The 18,895-nt window shown below is 37.2% G+C and overlaps 1 long non-coding RNA gene across 1 annotated transcript in view; it reads right to left on the bottom strand.

The window, feature by feature from the left end:
• LOC145678859 (uncharacterized) overlaps window positions 1-12,257 on the bottom strand; it is a 36,226-nt gene extending 23,969 nt beyond the window's left edge. Inside the window, exon 1 of the long non-coding RNA XR_014130442.1 lies at window positions 12,099-12,257. This is a non-coding gene — a long non-coding RNA (uncharacterized LOC145678859). The remainder of the gene's footprint in view (window positions 1-12,098) is intronic.
• Between the last annotated feature and the right edge of the window lie 6,638 nt (window positions 12,258-18,895).

Genomic DNA, 18,895 nt, shown 5'->3' with positions numbered 1-18,895 from the left:
ACGAGGCTATATGAGACGGGACCTACTGATTAAAGTAGAATCCGAACCACATGAGCTCCCTCCGGAAGCAAACCGAGATACCACGCCGAAGACGCGTACACTAACCGCATAGCCATGAAGGAGCTCGGCAGACAAACGAACAAATGTATTTGGTCTAGGAATTAATTCGTGCGGTTGGTACGCACACATTGAAGCTGTAGTACAAACACAAAATACATAAATACCTTAAGAAAAATATTGTCCATCGCTAGCCACCACTTTCGCCCATCTGTCAGGCAATGTACGGATTCCGTGGCGAAAGAAGTCCTCATCCTTGGAAGCGATCCAGTCAGAGACCCATGTTTCGATATCTTCTGAAGAAGTAAACCGCTGTCCAATCAAATCGTTGTTCATGCAATCGAACAAGTAGTAGTCCGAAGGAGCAACGTCTGGTGAATACGGCGGGTGGGGTAAAACTTCCCATCCGACATTTTCTAAATAGGTTTTGACCGGTTTTGCGACATGTGGGCGAGCGTTATCATGTTGAACAATAAGTTTATCATGTCTGTTCTCCCATTCTGGTCGTGTTCTGGCCAGAGCTTGCTTTAAACGCATTAATTGTCGTCGATAACGTTCTCCATTCATAGTTTCATACGGTTGCAGCAGCTCATAGTACACCACACCTTTCATATCCCACCATATGCACAGCATAACCTTTGCACAGTGAATATCTCGTTTTGGTTGTGATGGACCTTGTAACGGACCAAAATATTAGACTTTGTTAGTTACAGACGTTTTTAATATTTTAACAAATAACATAGTTTTCATCTCCTAAAATAGATAGTTCTATGACAAAAAAAAAAAAAGAATTTGTAGAATTATTTATTTTGTGGCAAAGATGTTTTATATGCAGAAAGGCTATAAATATATAGATTCGGATTATTTTTAACATTTAAAAATTATAATTATTATAAAATCTCTTTCCTTTTTACTTATGAATATTTTCATGTATTTGAATATTGTCATATGGTATAATTTAATGTTCCCTTTTAATAATAGCAAACCTATGTAGAATGTTATGACTATGACTATGTTCTAACTTGTTCGAAGAAAAGAAGGAAAAAGATATACTGTTGTTGATTAGAAGAAAAAAAATGGATCTAGTTTGTTAACAAATGGATATAGTTAAAATAATGTTATTGTGACATGGAGATAATAATAAATACGTGTGAGTAAACTAGTTACGGGTCCCCTCAACTTATTCTTCTTTACCTCACCTTAAAATGGATCATCATATTATTTCGGTATATCTATATACAGGCGTAATAAAATGCAAGTAAGGAAATTAAGTTTTGACGTTGGAGCTGTTGTTCTTTTGATTTATAGAATCCTGAAGTAGTGTAGATATGTGTATATATTTCCTAACGTGTACTGGATGGCTGAAGGAGATATATGAGAGTCGACTAGTGATATTACAGGTGGATTCCACGTATAAATAATAATTCAAGTTCGAGCCGATGTTATGCCGAACTGAACAAAATAATGATTGGTGTGGAATCCGATGTACTTAATGAATCACGCTGTTGACATTATTTTGATGTTCGCCCTTGTACATGTAGATGTTATATTATGTGACTGCACACTTCCTGGTCTGCTTACTTTATGCTGACGTCGAATAATTCTGCAATGCTTAAAGACAACGCCTAGTAATACAAAATACCATTCACAGTTAGGGATTCCAATCTAAGGCGAATCTGGAGAAGCGATGTCCTGAACCCTTTATTTGACGTAACAATTCTCTATGTTGTCTAATGAGAAGAGAGAATGTTATAAAATGGCGACCCAGCCAGGATTGTCGCTAGATGGCGCTGCAGGTCTTTAGATGGAAATTAACCGCTGTGTGGTGAGATGGGATGTGTTATTAACACGTACACAATGGTGAGAGGAAAGTTGAGGAACCCGTGCAATGAAGAAAAGATGACTCGGTCAAAAGCAAAAAGGACAATGTCGCAAAGCAGTGACGTGGACTTTGGTTGTACTTGTGACCCACGAAGATCGGTGAAAGATCTCACTGTAAAATGTAATAAGTGTGAAAAGGTTTATCACCTAGATTGCCTAGATATTGAACCAGAAGAATATGAACAGTTATCTAAGCATGAATACCCATGGTTATGTGAAAATTGTCACCTGGAAGTAGTACAGTCTGGTGAATCAGTGTTGCCAGTACAGGTCAATGATGGTGAAGGTTCTGGAACTGAAACAGCATTAGCTGGAAGTCCGCAAGTGACGGGTGAATTGAGAGTGCTAATGAAATGGCTGGATGAGAAGTTTTCCGAATTCGCTGGCATGAAGACCTTAATGGAGAAGATTACGAGAGACCAGGAAGAAAGTCGGAGAGAAATCAACGAATGGAAGGAATCGCAAACAAATAGAATAGTACCATTGGAAAATACTATGATGATGAAGAATAGTGACCTCAGGAAGGAAACAGAGGAAGTAAATAAGGAAGATGAGATTGAGACACAAAATTTGGAGATCAACAATGGAGTTGAGATTGAAATGAAAATTGTAGAGTGTCGTCATGAAGTGATGAAACGGAAAAGGAAATGGCGAATTTCAAGAAAAATAACATCACCAGCAAGAATCACACATGAAAGGAATCGAAAACGAATAAGGTGGAAAAGTGAAAATGTAAAAGATGTCAAACTTCAACGTAGTTGGAAAAGAGAAAGAAGAAAAGGATACAGAACATACATTAATCAGAAGGGGAAGAAATCAAGAAAATACAGGCGTCGTAAAGAAACAAGAAGAAAATCACCGGATGTGAGAGTGTTCCAAAAGAATGTGATGAAGAAGAGAAAGAAGATTGAGAGATTACGCCGGTTTAGAATTATCCAAATCAAGGTGAAAAGAAGAAACAAGAAACGGAAGAGAATGAAAACAATTGCCCGATGGAGTTACCTAATTAATGCATATAGAAGATTACAGTATGGAAGATACCATTTCCGAAAGAAGTCGAACGTAAGAGGAATCATGAGGAAAAGGAAGAGGAGGAAAGAATTCCCTCTAAGAATTGGAGCTAAGTATAATAGAAAGCGAAAAAAAAGAGCTGTATCCTTGTAAGTGAATATTTTGTGATTTAATGTTTACGTTATTTGATTTGTTAGGTTTATCCCTGTTATGTTTATCTTAGTTTCATTTAGTACGTCATGGCAATGGCCAATAATAATACTATAGGGCAGATGCTCTGAAAATGTAAATAGTTATTCTGTATTCTGAACCTAATTTGGTTGATCCTGATGTATTATGTTGTTACCCAATAATTTGATAAATCTTATTTTGCAACATCGATGGAGAAATGTAGGTGACAACATTATCGTTTGATATTATGCCAAGTCTGATTGTTAGATATAAGTTGTTTAATCGATCTGATTGATAGCTTTCTTATATTAATCTTGAGAACTGTTATGTGAATTGTTGAGATTTCTCTGAGTACAATGCGATGCTAAAATAGTTAACTGCTAATCCTTAGGTTAAGTTAAGGTTGATTGTGGTAATAGTTCGTTGCTTCCTATTACCTCATTGTTTCGATATAACAACACTTCAATGCCCCATGAAGTTATTGACCGAAAATTGTTTCCTATTATTTTATTATTTAGATGTGATAGCATTTATATGTTAAACGTTACTGTTTTTTTTTTTCAAAATGAGGAAACATGAATTATAAAATTTTACGGGACCATATATAGTTACGACGTTGCCTAGAAATTGTGCGTTGCTCGAAGATTTGAGAGTAAAATTAGTAGTTTCATAAATTTTAGAAATCTTAGGAAATTTAATCCTTCGGATAATTATCGAGATAAATTAATGTCACGTTATAAAAGAGCTGATTAAAGTCTACTAACCCTTTAAGGACCAATAAAAAATTTAATCATATTAAATTTTTTTTTCGATGGGCCGGCAAATCTGTAACGGACCAAAATTTTAGACTTTGTTAGTTACAGACGTTTTTAATATTTTAACAAATAACATAGTTTTCATCTCCTAAAATAGATAGTTCTATGACAAAAAAAAAAGAATTTGTAGAATTATTTATTTTGTGGCAAAGATGTTTTATATGCAGAAAGGCTATAAATATATAGATTCGGATTATTTTTAACATTTAAAAATTATAATTATTATAAAATCTCTTTCCTTTTTACTTATGAATATTTTCATGTATTTGAATATTGTCATATGGTATAATTTAATGTTCCCTTTTAATAATAGCAAACCTATGTAGAATGTTATGACTATGACTATGTTCTAACTTGTTCGAAGAAAAGAAGGAAAAAGATATACTGTTGTTGATTAGAAGAAAAAAAAAATGGATCTAGTTTGTTAACAAATGGATATAGTTAAAATAATGTTATTGTGACATGGAGATAATAAATATGTGTGAGTAAACTAGTTACGGGTCCCCTCAACTTATTCTTCTTTACCTCACCTTAAAATGGATCATCTTATTATTTCGGTATATCTATATACAGGCGTAATAAAATGCAAGTAAGGAAATTAAGTTTTGACGTTGGAGCTGTTGTTCTTTTGATTTATAGAATCCTGAAGTAGTGTAGATATGTGTATATATTTCCTAACGTATACTGGATGGCTGAAGGAGATATATGAGAGTCGACTAGTGATATTACAGGTGGATTCCACGTATAAATAATAATTCAAGTTCGAGCCGATGTTATGCCGAACTGAACAAAATAATGATTGGTGTGGAATCCGATGTACTTAATGAATCACGCTGTTGACATTATTTTGATGTTCGCCCTTGTACATGTAGATGTTATATTATGTGACTGCACACTTCCTGGTCTGCTTACTTTATGCTGACGTCGAATAATTCTGCAATGCTTAAAGACAACGCCTAGTAATACAAAATACCATTCACAGTTAGGGATTCCAATCTAAGGCGAATCTGGAGAAGCGATGTCCTGAACCCTTTATTTGACGTAACAATTCTCTATGTTGTCTAATGAGAAGAGAGAATGTTATAACCTGGTTCACCTAATTTCACCCAGGCCTTTTTTCGTTTAGGGTTCTCGTAATGGATCCACTTCTCATCACCCGTAATAATTCGATGCAGAAACCCCTTTCTGCTCTGTCGTTGAAGCAGCAATTCGCAAATGGTTTTTCGTCTTTCAACGTCTCTGTCTTTCAATTCATGTGGAACCCAATGTGACATCTTTTGAATCATTCCCATGGCTTTCAAGCGTTTGGAGACTGTTGTTTGATCAACGCCTAATGCTGCTGCAAGTTGTTCCTGCGTTTGACACGAATCCTGCTCGAGCAATGCTGTCAATTCTTCGTCTTGAAATTTTTTTGGCTGTCCAGCTCGCTCTTGGTCTGCCAAGCCGAAATCACCACTTCTAAACCGTGCAAACCACTTCTGACACGTTCGCTCAGCTAGAGCATGGTCACCATACACTTCCACCAAAATACGATGACTTTCAGTCGCACTTTTCTGCATGTTAAAGTAATGCAGCAGGACACCCCGCAAAAAACACTTTATCAGGCACAAATTGCGCCATGTTCACTTAACTACAAACTGGTGTTGTTGACGCTTTAATCCACTGCCCTATACTACGAACGATACGCGATGACAGGGGTTTGCAACACATGTGTGGATACACGGAACTGTGAGACGCTCCGTTCGTTGCGCCATCTCTTGTCCACCCGCACGAATTAATTCCTAGACCAAATAGATCAAGTCATCCAGAAGCCTGACTGACGTTCGCCAAATATGAATACCAAAAGGGGTCTATTAATTTTAAACAAAGATACAATTCATGTATGAAATAAATAAATGTTTTAAAATGTCTTATGTGAAATTAACATCTTCCAACGTAAACCTGCCACATTTTCTCCATGAGAATACGGGACACCTCAGAACCCCCCCCCCCCCTCAACCTCCCAACACAATGCAATGAACTGTAGTCTGGTTATGAACAAAAGTATAATAGGCCGCGGTGGCTCAGTGGTAGAGCGTTCACCTCTAGTGCATCTGATTCCTAGTTCGATCCCAGCTCGCGCCAAGTGAGCTTTGTGATGGACAAACAAATTGTGCGTGGTTTTCTCGGGATTCTCACGTTTCCTCCCACTTTCTTCATGCCGTCATTTCATTCATTTCCATCATCACCGTCATCTTCAGCATAGTAGGCATAACCGTGAGACTAAAACTAAAAGATTTTTATTTTATTTAATTTTATTATTTTTTTTTTCAAGAACATAATAAGCGAAAGTTCACTAAGCAGTAGCTGCTTTTCTCTGTTCGTACCCTGAAATTAATTGTACAGACTGAAAATGCCTAAAAACTTAAGATGTGATATAAAAATGCTTTACAGGAAAACAATATGCAAATTATTTAAAATCAGGGTACAATCTACCTTCAATATTCTTCGCGCGTTTACCAATATTTATTTACATGGCTGCATTTGCCAAAATTACGTTCGTCAGTTTAATCTGATGAAAAGCTGATTTTTCTCCTTGTGTCGTATGTAATTGTCAGAACCAGATTTACATTTTTCTAAGACCTGGACCAAAGCACAATTCTGTGCCCCTAGCCTCTGAAAAAGATTATAATTCTTGTTAACTTATCTAATGTGTTGCTGGAGAAAAGGTCAGTCATCTTCCCTGTGTTTGTAAATGTAGAAACACTCAAAGTCTTCTTTTTTTATTTTTATTTTTTTAATGTTCCGAAGAGTATCCGAGTTTCCATCAAGTGCAATGGAAAAAGTAGCATTGCAAATTTCGCTCGCTATCAAGTCGAACAGGGTGGTGTAATAACTTCCTCGAAACTGTTACATGCAACAGCGTACTGTTCATTCACTAATTACAGGATTCCCAGCCAATGTCAGAATTTTTTGTTTTTCACTTTTCGAATAAGCTGATATTGATAGCAGAAATGGAACAGAGTTAAAATACAGGACATTTCTCTGTCCCGACTAAATTTACGGGAACGCGGGACACTCGGATCCATAAACGGGACACTCCCGTTTGTTACGGGACGTATGGCAGGCTTAAGCGTAAAATAAATAATTTTATCGTTGAAGTATTTATTTCCGATCCTTCTGCGTTTAATTCAGGAATTTCCCAATCACTTCTTTCACGGCGTGTACATCAAAACTTCCACTAGTACGGAAATTTCAACTCAGCACTTGAAATAGTTAGCGTTACATAGTCTTCGGAACCCCGAGCATTAAGCTTCTTAAATTTGACAAGAATTTTTACGCTATTGCTGGTGTTGATTCTATAGAATGCTTATTTGAAGAGTAGCAACTAATGACCGAACTGAATTGTTATTGTTGGGAAACCAAATTTTAGTTGAAGAAACTTGTGTTTTACATCAAAGATAAGAAATAATATTAATAGTTTTACTAATGTATTTACATATGTACTATTAGTACCGGCACCTATGACCTTAAACCCGTCAATCAAACGTATGAGTGATAATGTCCCTTGGTATCGCCAAGTCGACGAGCACATTATTCACTCAAAATATTTTCTAAAGTACAAAATTGCTTATTTTACTTCAAATAGGGTATACGCATAATCCATACATTCATTTGTTCTATAAATATTTCAAGCTAAGGTAAGTTTTTTTAAAATTCATTTAGTGCATTCAGAACTTTATAAAGGTCTTATGTTGAATGTTGTTGTATACCTTAACGTGAAAGCCTCTAATTCGCCCAAGGAAAGTCTAAAATATGATTAAAAAAAAAAAAAAAATCACTTACAATGTGATCACCTTAGTTGTACCAATAATATACTAACAAATAGGTCAAAAACCCAGGTGGGTTTTAAAGAGGGTTTTTTTCAAGTGGGTCCAACCCGAAAAAAACCACCCGGTTTTTTCGGGCTGGGCCCACTTGGGCAAACCCTGATAGAAACGACACGTGAATAAGAAAGAAAGATAATGTAAATACGCATTTGTCGTTGCCCCATGAAGAGGAATGAATGTCTTAAAATAATAATCTACATTATTTACAATTGACTCGGACTGCGACTTCAACCGATTCATCTGATTCGGTTCCTGGAACAGTTTATTTCACAAGAACGATTCAACTTATCATAGCAGTCTAGGAATCACTTCCCTGAAACACACACCTTGTTACAAAGAACTCACTCCCAGACTAAGGAGAATAGAAACATCTTTGGCAACTGTCTCCCAAACTACTCCGGAAACAAATTCATATAAATCAGTTCTTCAACAACTGTAATTCAGAGGTTCTCCAAAATGTGCATTAAAAAATATCCACAGAAATACCTAACATACTTCAAATGAAGTGAAAACCAGCTTCTAAATTAACCTAATCCACACTATCCATAATCTTCAATTATGATATTCAATTCTCAGCTAAAATTTCAAAAATAAATAAAATAAAATGTAGAAAGCTTAATTTCGAAAGTACATAGGGAGTCGCCGCCTACCAAACCCATTGAAAATTGCTGGATAAAATGAACTTTATCAAAACATTCCGTAATTTAAAGAAGAAAAAAAACGCACAAATGCAGAACAAATCAAGCAGGGCGCAAAAAGAGGTCCCTGCCCCCACGGCCTTTGGTTTGACAAAGAGATTCATATTCCGTGTATTCTCTTACTCACTGACAATTGTTTTTTCGTGCGAAACAGAAATTTTGATAACCTCTGAGTTTAGGCGTAATAATTGAAAATATCGCTCCCAAGTGACCAAGCAAATTTACGACGCCCACAAATATCATGAAAAATGTATCAATGTTTTCTTAACCATGAGTTGACACTATATTTCGTTTTACAAGCGTTATAGCAAATAAGAAAATACATAAAAGTCCACTCTTCCCATACGTCGGAAGTAAAGTTGACCACAACCATCACAAGTTTTCTGTAACTCAATTAAATCACATAATATTGCAAAGCGATAACAATGTGTGAATCCAATACAAACTTATTTTAAAAAAGACTGTCAAACTCTTAGCATAAAATCCATTAAACGGTTTTTCAATCTCATTTGGTAATTCAACAGTCGCCATATTGAACTACGCGCTTCCAGGAATTTGACAACCAGCACAAAAACCTAACACAAATGACAGATACTGGCTACATGGAAATAGGAACAGCTGACATCACAGTAGCAAACTGCCATGACTGAACATTAAGGACAGACACCAGAAAAAGAAAAAAAAAAAAAATCTCACACTTGACATCACACCAAAGCTACCAACAGTCCCACAAAGTGACTGAAAATATAAAAACCGGTGCTACTCACTATTCTAGTCACAGTAAAATCTTACCAATGTAGGTGTACGATAAAATTGTAATTTCATTGTCGGGCTCTACTCGAGCAGACGGTTGTACCAAACTTTGACACATGTCTTACATTTTCAGGTTAGGTTAGATCATTGTATTTCTTTATCAGAGAATGCACTAAATGAGGATCTCCATTAATACTTGCAGATTGACTTCAAGAGAACTCAGTTTAAATAGCGTGGAAGTATGGCATAAAAACTACAGTGCTCAAAACACGAACAAACTACTGCTAGGTGGACACTAAAAAGCATCAATGATATCTAACGAAGTCAGGGCTGGAGCACAGCAGAAGAGCCTGACTGCTAGCGAGGTTCTGCGTCCGTAGGGAGCAGGCAGATCAGCGACAAGGGATATACGCATGAACAAGGAAGATGAAAGCTCACCTACACATATAATACTTTCATTACTCAAAATTCATTTCAATATGCTGTGCACTGACAGTAATTACTTATATTCTCTCATCCCTTTACGAAAAATATTTCATACAGCACTTTACCTATAAAATTGTCATTTCGTAGAACTGTCTGCTCGAGCAATGCCAAAGATTTTGCAGCGTCATGGTATATTAAAACGTAAAATTAACTGTAGGAAGTGTAGAGTAAAAATTTAGAACAGACGAATTTCTCCTCGCAGCGGGCCATTTGTACTAGGGAAAGCAGGAAGCCACTTTGAAGGTAAAAATTATTGTGGATATTTTATGTATTTTTCCACTATGCACGTTCATGCGTACGCTCTCCGTCGCTGACGTGACTGCCCCCTATGGACGCACCCCTCTAGCGCTGCTCGGGCCTCCTGCTGCGCTCATGGCATGACTCGGTTAGAGAGCATTCGTGCTTTTTAACGGCCACCTACCACAAGTTGGTTTGTGGTTTATGCACTAGCTGCTCATTTGGTACATGTTCTACAAACAGAAACCGGAAAATGCAATAAATGTGTGAAAATTTTGTAAAACCGTCTGCTCGAGTAATGCCTTTCTTCCTTATAAAAATGTCTTTCCATGTAGAAAATTGAATTGTACTTTTAAATTTTGCGAAATATGTTGTGCCTTAGCCTGACCAGCACCTTTTAAACTATGAAATTTCCGTACATTTTCTCCTTTCGCACAAGATCTTGAATGAAATTCGGATTCGTCTCGTAGTACATTTAGAGATCTCACAGGCTTATTTCGGATAGTGAAGTCCTTGCGATGACATCTCTCCCGGACATTTTATACTGTTCTTTTTTTTTTTTTTTTTTCATTTAAGGAAGTTTAATATATCTGAACAATACCGGTCAAGCTGACCGTTTACTATACCTGAACAGTACCGGTAAAGGGTTAAGTTTAGAGTTACCCCTCCGCTTTTTATAAAAAATCAGGAAAATTTACAGGAGAAATGGGGTAAGAAATGATAATTTGAAAGTTTTTATTTGATGATTAGGAATGTAAGTTCGGCAGGAGAGTTATATTTAATACGAGAAAATGTGGAAGTTATGTGGAAGTTATTATTATTATTTGCCGGATGCGGAAGGTTTCAGCAGCATGGTAATTGTAAAATATGGCAAACAGGTGTAACGGATGCGCAAAAATAATGAAGAAAACCTTTTAAATTTTTATGAAGCCCACGGAGTACTGAAGTTAAGTGAAATGTAAAGATTTTTAATTCTTAAGCACTGCTTTTCTTCTATGTTGAAAAGTCCAAGTGCAACTTCAGACTGGAGGGGCAACTCTAAACTTAAGCCCCGGTAAGGTTTCTGAAGGTATTAAGCCAAAAGATAAGTAAAATCTAGCGGTCGCTTAATATCGCCCACGTACAAGATTATATAACACTGGCCAACATTCTTATTTGGGATATAGTATACGAGAGTGCCTCATCATTTAGCGAGGACTCACGAAGTGCAGTCTTTTAAGGATTATTCATTGAGGATATAGGAACTTGAAAATGAGGTAAAAATGCGACTTTCATTTAATTACTGAGTAATATAAAATAAAATGTACGTCGGTTTGCGTTGCGTTTCGTTGTGTTTTATGGTATGCGAAGAATAATAATGTGCCCTTGTACGTAGTATATGAGTATATGTGGGGGATTTGAAACACATATCGCATGTCAGGTGCACGTGGATGCTTCTTACTACTTCTAAATGTAATAAAATCATTTTTATACGTAGTGCAACAGTAGGAAGTATCCACGCGCTCAGATCATGAGGCACTGTTGTATACTATTACCCTTATTTGTTATAACGAAAGCAGTCAACCCTGCAATTAACTCGCCTTCACTCGCTCGGCATTACTATGTAAACTCGTAACTTGGCTCCCCCACCCCTTACGTTTGCGGAACAATATTCTAGAACCTTCCAAGGCACATGTCAAAAGCATTATAGCATGGTGTATTTCATAAGTTATAATTATACACCAATTAACCCTAGTAGGCAAGAAAGATACCTATCTACCTACAATTCAGATGATTATTTATAGCAAAACTACCAAGGCATACTGAAGACAAAGTGGTAGCACGTGTTCCTCCAAGTACAATTTTTCTAATCCCATATAGCTAATACAAAATGTCATTCCATTTCTAATATCGTACAGTGTACGCAAACCTAAGGTGTCCTTTATAGTGGATACATTTTTAGCCAACAAAACTGATGAACATACGAAAACTACGTTGTATCAATGAGCATGTCATTGTCTACGGACAAAGAAAAACAACTACCTGCATGTTTCTTGATACATTACATATAGTACAATATTTGTCAACGTCATTGTTTACTAATTTTCAAACATGCATAAATTCACAGTGAAGAAAATTACCTGTGCTGTAAACACGAAATTCACAATGCTTTCACATTCAACACATTCGCAAAATACGCATCAACTTTCTCCTGGAAGCCAACAACGCGCCATTCCATTGAAAACAAAAACCCAGCGTTGCCAGACTCACAAAATGTGAAAACCGTACGCAAGATATCAGGCGACCGTTTTATACTCGATAGGTAGTACACTAAAGTAAATGCCTAAAATTCTTATGGAATCGCTTTACTTTTCAAACATACCCAGCAATTTTTGAAGAGGGGAAGCGCCGTACTCAGGATATATACAAAAAGCATACCTGCACAGTATGAAGAAACCTAAAGAGACTATGCTAAGCGAATCGTTGAGATATTAATTCGCGTGTGGCCACCAGTACTATGTCATTCCTGGCATTTTCCGAATATGACCATAAGTAATTTTAAATTAAACAAACATCGGCTGTATTCCGTATCATTTTCGAGTGAGATTAGCATCATACTAAAAAAATACTATTGCATGAAACGTATGGGGCGGCATTCAGAAATAATTCGTTAATAAAGCGTTGGTCACGCTACTAGTTAGTGTCGTGTTAGCTCTACTAAGGAGAGTTTCCTTTTTTAATATTCAGAGCCTTATGCAGAGTCGTTTTGACGTATGATATACTAAAAATCAGACTACTGCAGGAACATACGTTAGTCGAACTCTTTAGTATAGCACTAATCACTCTTCAGAACAGCTGTCCATAAGGCCCTCAAAGTCTACTTGGACTTCAGCGAATAAATTGATTTGGGTATGATTAAGTAATATAACCCAAATACCTCGAGTGAGAAAAATAAATGTGGCAACTACGGAAATTGTATGTGCGCATGCGTAGTTGTGAAAATGGGACTTAATTAAATACGAAATTCGAACCGCCTTATGCAGAGTCGTTTTGATGTATGATTAAAGTCACACTAAAGGCCTGACTACTACAGGAACCTTATGTTAGTCGAACTCTTTAGTATGGCGCTAATCAGACGTCAAAATGACTGCATACGGCCCGAAATGTTTTCTTTGTGGAAATCGGATTACAATTAACGTATTCATTTCTGAAGGATGTATTTATGGAGGGAATTAGTAGAAGTAAATTAATATTAACGATAATAGGTGGATATGTTTTAATTATAAAGGAAGATAATTTATTGATCAGTTGAATGTGTCCCTCGGAAAACTGGAAATTTTCTACTCATTTCTCAGTCTCACTGTTCATTTCTGCTATTGTAGAGGATTCAAATTAATAGCTGCTTCAACTCAACCGATAAGGTGAAAGGAAAGAAAGATATTCAAATGCCTTTGTATTCTCATAATGTAAGTTTATTGTGGCTAAATCAGGGTACCCACTCCTCTAAATTAATTAGTCATATTTGATTAAGTTAATCAACTACTACGTGCTAAACAGAGTCTAAAAACACTTCTGACAACCATTCGTTAGTCAAACTTTTAGTATGATGCTAAACATTCTCCAAAATGACTGCATAAGGCCCATGTTAGTCGAACTCTTTAGTATGGCACTAGTAACACGTCAGAATTATTAAGTTAGTGGTGGGCACAAAAACCGGTTCTTAGGAAAACCGAAACCGGTTTTCACAAAATTTTCGAAAAAAGTTTTTTTGCCGAAACGGTTTGCACTGAAACCGATTTCGGTTTTCTCCTAAATCGGTTCGGTTTTCACTGAAACCAGTTATCGGTTTTCTCCAAAATCGATTCGATTTTTCACCGAATCCAGTTTCGGTTTTCTCCAAAAATCCCTTTGGTTTTCTCCAAAACTGGTTCAATTTTCATCGAAACTGGTTTCAGTTTTCCTAAAAACGGCATTATAACATACGTCGAGGACACATATGAAAGAAGCTCACAAACAGTGTAAATTCTCATAAAAAGGAAGTGCAACAAAGCGAAACCGATATACTTAAAAACCAACATGTTTAAAAGCAAAACTGCTTTTGTTGTAAACGGATCCGGTTTTCGGAGAACGAAACTCCACTCTGGTGAGAAACCGAACCGGGGTTTGGAGGAAACCGAACCGATTTTGGAGAAAACCGAACTTTTTTTGGAAGAAACCGATATCGGTTTCGGTGAAAAAATCGAACGGGTTTTGGAGAAAGCCGAAACCGATTTCGGAGAAAAATCGGACCGGTTTTGAAGAAAATCGAAATGTCGATTTTTTGCATTTCGGCTTTTCTAAAAACAGGTTTCTGGATTTTAGAAAAACCGTTTTTGCCCATCCCTTCTCTGAATACGACCCAATGTTCGAATGTCAAATATAGAACTTTAGGTAACACAAACACAACGCTGAAATAAAACTATATTGAAAAGCTCATGAAGGAATATAATAACAGAAACAATAGGCCCTTACTCACCTATAAGTAACTGGAGATACCGACCATGAGATTCAGCAGAAAACTTGAGTACTTCATCATTCGTTATGTTCATGTGGCGGTGTAATACGTCTGCAGGAGCTTCAAAGAGAAGCTAATCTCCACTGACACTGTGCTCACGGGTAAGATGGCTAATATATGGAGCACTGAAAAAATGTTTGGAAACTGGAATGCAGAACAACTGCTAGATGGACAACGGTTATTGTTGGACGCTCTGTATCCTCCTTCCATTTAAATCTCCACAAGTTTCACTCCGTTTTCATCAAATCTTCAAATGGGTTATTAAGATCATCTACGTAGAAGTCAACATAGCCTCTGACTTTTTCAAATGGAACATCACAGAAGCGAGGGATAAAAAGAACTGCAGTGATGAAATGATTTCCTTATGGTGTAAATCGCTCTTCCAGCGCAGAAATTTGATCTTCAAGGAATTGAATGAAATGTGAAACGCGCTCTGAACTCGAAGTGAAAGTGTATTTTTTTAAAAAAAAAAATTTGTTCACTTCTGGAATAGGTATTTCAACTTCTAGTTCGGAAGCAATGCCTGTAAGATCATTAAATATATTTTGAAATTCTAATGCCGAGTTTTCTCTTATAGCTTGCAAATATCTATATCTATGTATCTATCTATCTATATCTATATCTATATATCTATCTATCTATCTATATCTATCTATCTATATCTATCTATCTATATATTATACAGGGTGTTTCAGATAAAACGTCTAGTGCTTATAAATCCGAAACGACTGAGAATAAAAAGATGAAACAAAAAGTGAGATAGGAAAATGTCATAGGGCGCATCACATAGTGTTGTTGTGGTGACCCTCAGGGCCCTCTTTCAAGGGGGCCCAGGGGCCAACTTCAAATTTTCAAATAGGAACACGTATTGAATCATACCTCATTCAATAGTACTTGAAAAACGAAACAACTTTTGTAGGAAACAATTTTTGATTTGGGCTACCGTTTTCAAAATGGCTGCAAAAAATGGCTCTGTATCAGATAAAACGTCCAGTGCTTATAGGCCTAAATCAGAAACGGCTGAGAATAGAGAGATGAAACAAAAACTGATATAGAAAGTATGATAAAGCATATCAAGTGGTGTTGTTGTGGTGACCCTCAGGAAACTCCGTGAAGGGGGCCCAGGTGCCAAATTCAAACTGATACAGGACTTTTTGCGGCCATTTTGAAAACGGTGCCCCAAATCGAAAATTGTTTCCTACAAAAGTTGTTTCGTATTTCAAGGACTATTGAATGAGGTATGATTCAATACATGTTCCCATTTGAAAATTTGAAGTTGCCCCCTGGGCCCCCTTGAAGGAGGGTCCTGTGGGTCACCACGACAGCACCATGTGATGCGCCCTATGACATTTTCCTATCTCAGTTTTTATCTTTTTATTCTCAGCCGTTTTGGATTTATAAGCACTGGACGTTTTATCTGAAACACCCTGTATATATATATATATATATATATATATATATATATATATATATATATATATATATATATATATATATATATATATATATATATATATATATATATATATATATATATATAATACGAGCAGCAGCGCAAATCTGTCTTTAACATTGGGAAGCAGGCTGATTTGAGGCTTATTCTGGGAAGGGAAAAGTGAGATTCATCTTATGGTAGATGAATCCGATTTCTGAGGTGAACCTGTTGTATATTGTATATCAGAGGATGTAAATGAAGTGGCAGTCGGACACAAATTATCACATTTCTATCCAAAAAAACACATTTCAAATCGGATTCTTGGGGGGACAGTCCCCCCAGTTCCAACATTGAGGGGGACATGTCCCCTCATCCCCCACAAAATTTGCGCCAGTGATAACGAGATCGATTTCACTGAACGTATTCACTAGGTCAATGTCATTTTTCGCAGCCGTTTCCAAAGTGTGAATGTTAAACTCAGTAACTTAAACAAAACAAGCAAAGGCACTAAAAATGGCATGCTATAGATGCTATGCAAAAGTAAGTAACCCCATGTGCAAGATGTAGTCGGACAGACCGCGAACCGCGGCGGTCTGCCGTCGAAAATTTAGCAGGCCGATGGCTGGTTCGAAAATTTAGCAGGCCAATGGCTGGTTAACGCGCCGCGCCGGTAAAGTTACGAAATTACATGAATGCCGCAATTTTACCACCATGGCGGTAATAAGGCGGCATCTGCGGTTTCTCCTCGTTTGAACCGCTAGTGCCGGCTTCAACTAACAGTACCGCCATTACACCGCCACATGGCAGCTTCGTAACCGCCAGTGCCGACTTGAGACTGCCACCAAAGTTTTTTTTTTTTTTCTGTACGGCAACAGGGTTAGCTTCATAAATCTTTATTCATCAATTTATTTTATAAGAGGAAAGAGACCTCTACTTCCAGCCATTAGAGGGTTACGCCCTCTCTTTGGTATAGATTTGAAAAGGATTTCAAATAGATAATTGGAGATGGGCTAAGTGCAGAAAGCATGAACATAAGGATTAGTAATCATGTAATAAGTCATAATTGCTATTGAAGAATAATATGAAGTTGAGTGCAGATATATATGTTTCAGGTGCTAAGGTACTAATAGAATTACAATACTTAATATCAATAAATATAATAGAATAAATAACAATTATGATTATGATGAATGAAGTGAAGTGCAAACACATCACAAGCAGAGTTTGATTAGTGAGACGAATGAGGGTTAAATCTTCTGTCCCGGAGCGGCTCGGGATTAATGAACACATGGGGAAGCATTTGTTAATGGTGAGAATCTAGTGATGAGATGGAAAAAGATGCGGTATATGATGATCAATGACATATATATATATCATATATTTCCCTTTCAGCCACAGGAAGGTGTTCGTGTTTCACAGATAGAGATACGAAGATATTTAGAGATGAGTGTTTGTATCGACATGCTGCGTCGGTAAGAACGTCGGTGCGGAGAATGTCCAAGAATAGTGGATGGCCTGTTTGGATGCGAGAGCTTATGTATCTCAGTCAAAGTTATGCGAGATGCTCGGTTATCTTTGGAAAGTCTATATATTCTTATGTGACCCACGTTGGGTATGGAATTTTAATTCGATACGCCAGTCGAATAGAATGTCGTTCCAGTATGCTGACAAGTGAGTTTTTCATAGAAAGAAACAGAAGCATTGCACCAGCGGTATGCCAAAAAGTAAGGATCGGACGGGGGAATGCTTTACATGTATGAAGCAAAACATCGACCTTTAGTCCCCAAGATGTTCCTATGAGACGTCGCAAAAGATTTCATCTAAGATTAGCTTTGTCCATTAGTTTTTCAAGTGGGTATTTCAGCTAAGCTTCGAATCGAAAACCACGCCTAGATAGGTAGCAGTGGTGGAAAGGCGTACATGGTACCCATCAACAGTTAGTTGTAAGAGAGTTGGGTTTCTATGGACTTTGGAACGACGCTTAAGCGGTACAAATACTAGAGCTTGTGTTTTCTCAGAGTTGATCATTAACTGCCATTTCTTGCACCACGTGACGAAATTATCGAGTGTTGTTTGTAAAGCAATATTAAGCTGATGTACAGTTTTGCTGAGAACAAGAAAAGCTGTGTCGTCAGCATATTGAAAAGTAAAGACATTGCGTGGTACAGAAGGGATGTCGGAAGCATACAGTATACATAGTAAAGGGCTGAAACCTGATCCTTGGAGTATTCCAGTGAGAGGAAAAATCGGCCAGGAGAGTGCCGTACCAACTGTAACATAAGAAATGCGATTTGAAATAAAAGAATATATTTGCCTGAGATAGCATATGGGATGGCTCATCCGAGATGCTCGAGCAGATCACTACCCGGGTTGAGCTTCTGCTTGGGCTCAAAAATTCGACCGTGCAGGTCTCAGCCTTGATGGTAGGAACTAGACATATGAGCCTGTCTCGTTATAAAAATCTATTATCGTCTCGTTATCGAGACTAGACGAGACACACTAAAAGTACCCCACAAGATACACTAAAAGTACGTAGCGAGATGCACCAATGTCGTGAGCAACACTAAAGATATTCCGCATTACTGCTTACATTTCTCATGGCTTTCGTTTTCCAGTCTAATGAGGCCATGATTTCCAAACGAGTTAAAACGATCTGAACGAGCGAGCCATTTATCAAGCTCAACTTGACTCGAAACTCAACCTCAAAACAGTAACTCAAGTCGGAACTCGACTCGAGAAAATTACCTTTGACTCGATTGGAGACTCGAGTCGAGTCGAGTTACAGCTCGACTCGTACCCATCCTTAAGTATCTCGCAAGCCGTTAAACTTACGGAGCTGAAATTCAGTATATTAACTCTTTATTGAAAATGAACAGAACATGTCCTAGCATTTTTGAAAATTCTCCTTTATTTGGGAGCGGCACTTTCTATATATGGAATATTGGTAG

Source organism: Thermobia domestica, chromosome 2 (assembly GCF_964235325.1).
Source record: "Thermobia domestica chromosome 2, izTheDome1.hap1.1, whole genome shotgun sequence".
NCBI lineage: Eukaryota > Metazoa > Arthropoda > Insecta > Zygentoma > Lepismatidae > Thermobia > Thermobia domestica.
This window is presented reverse-complemented; position numbering and strand designations above follow the sequence as displayed.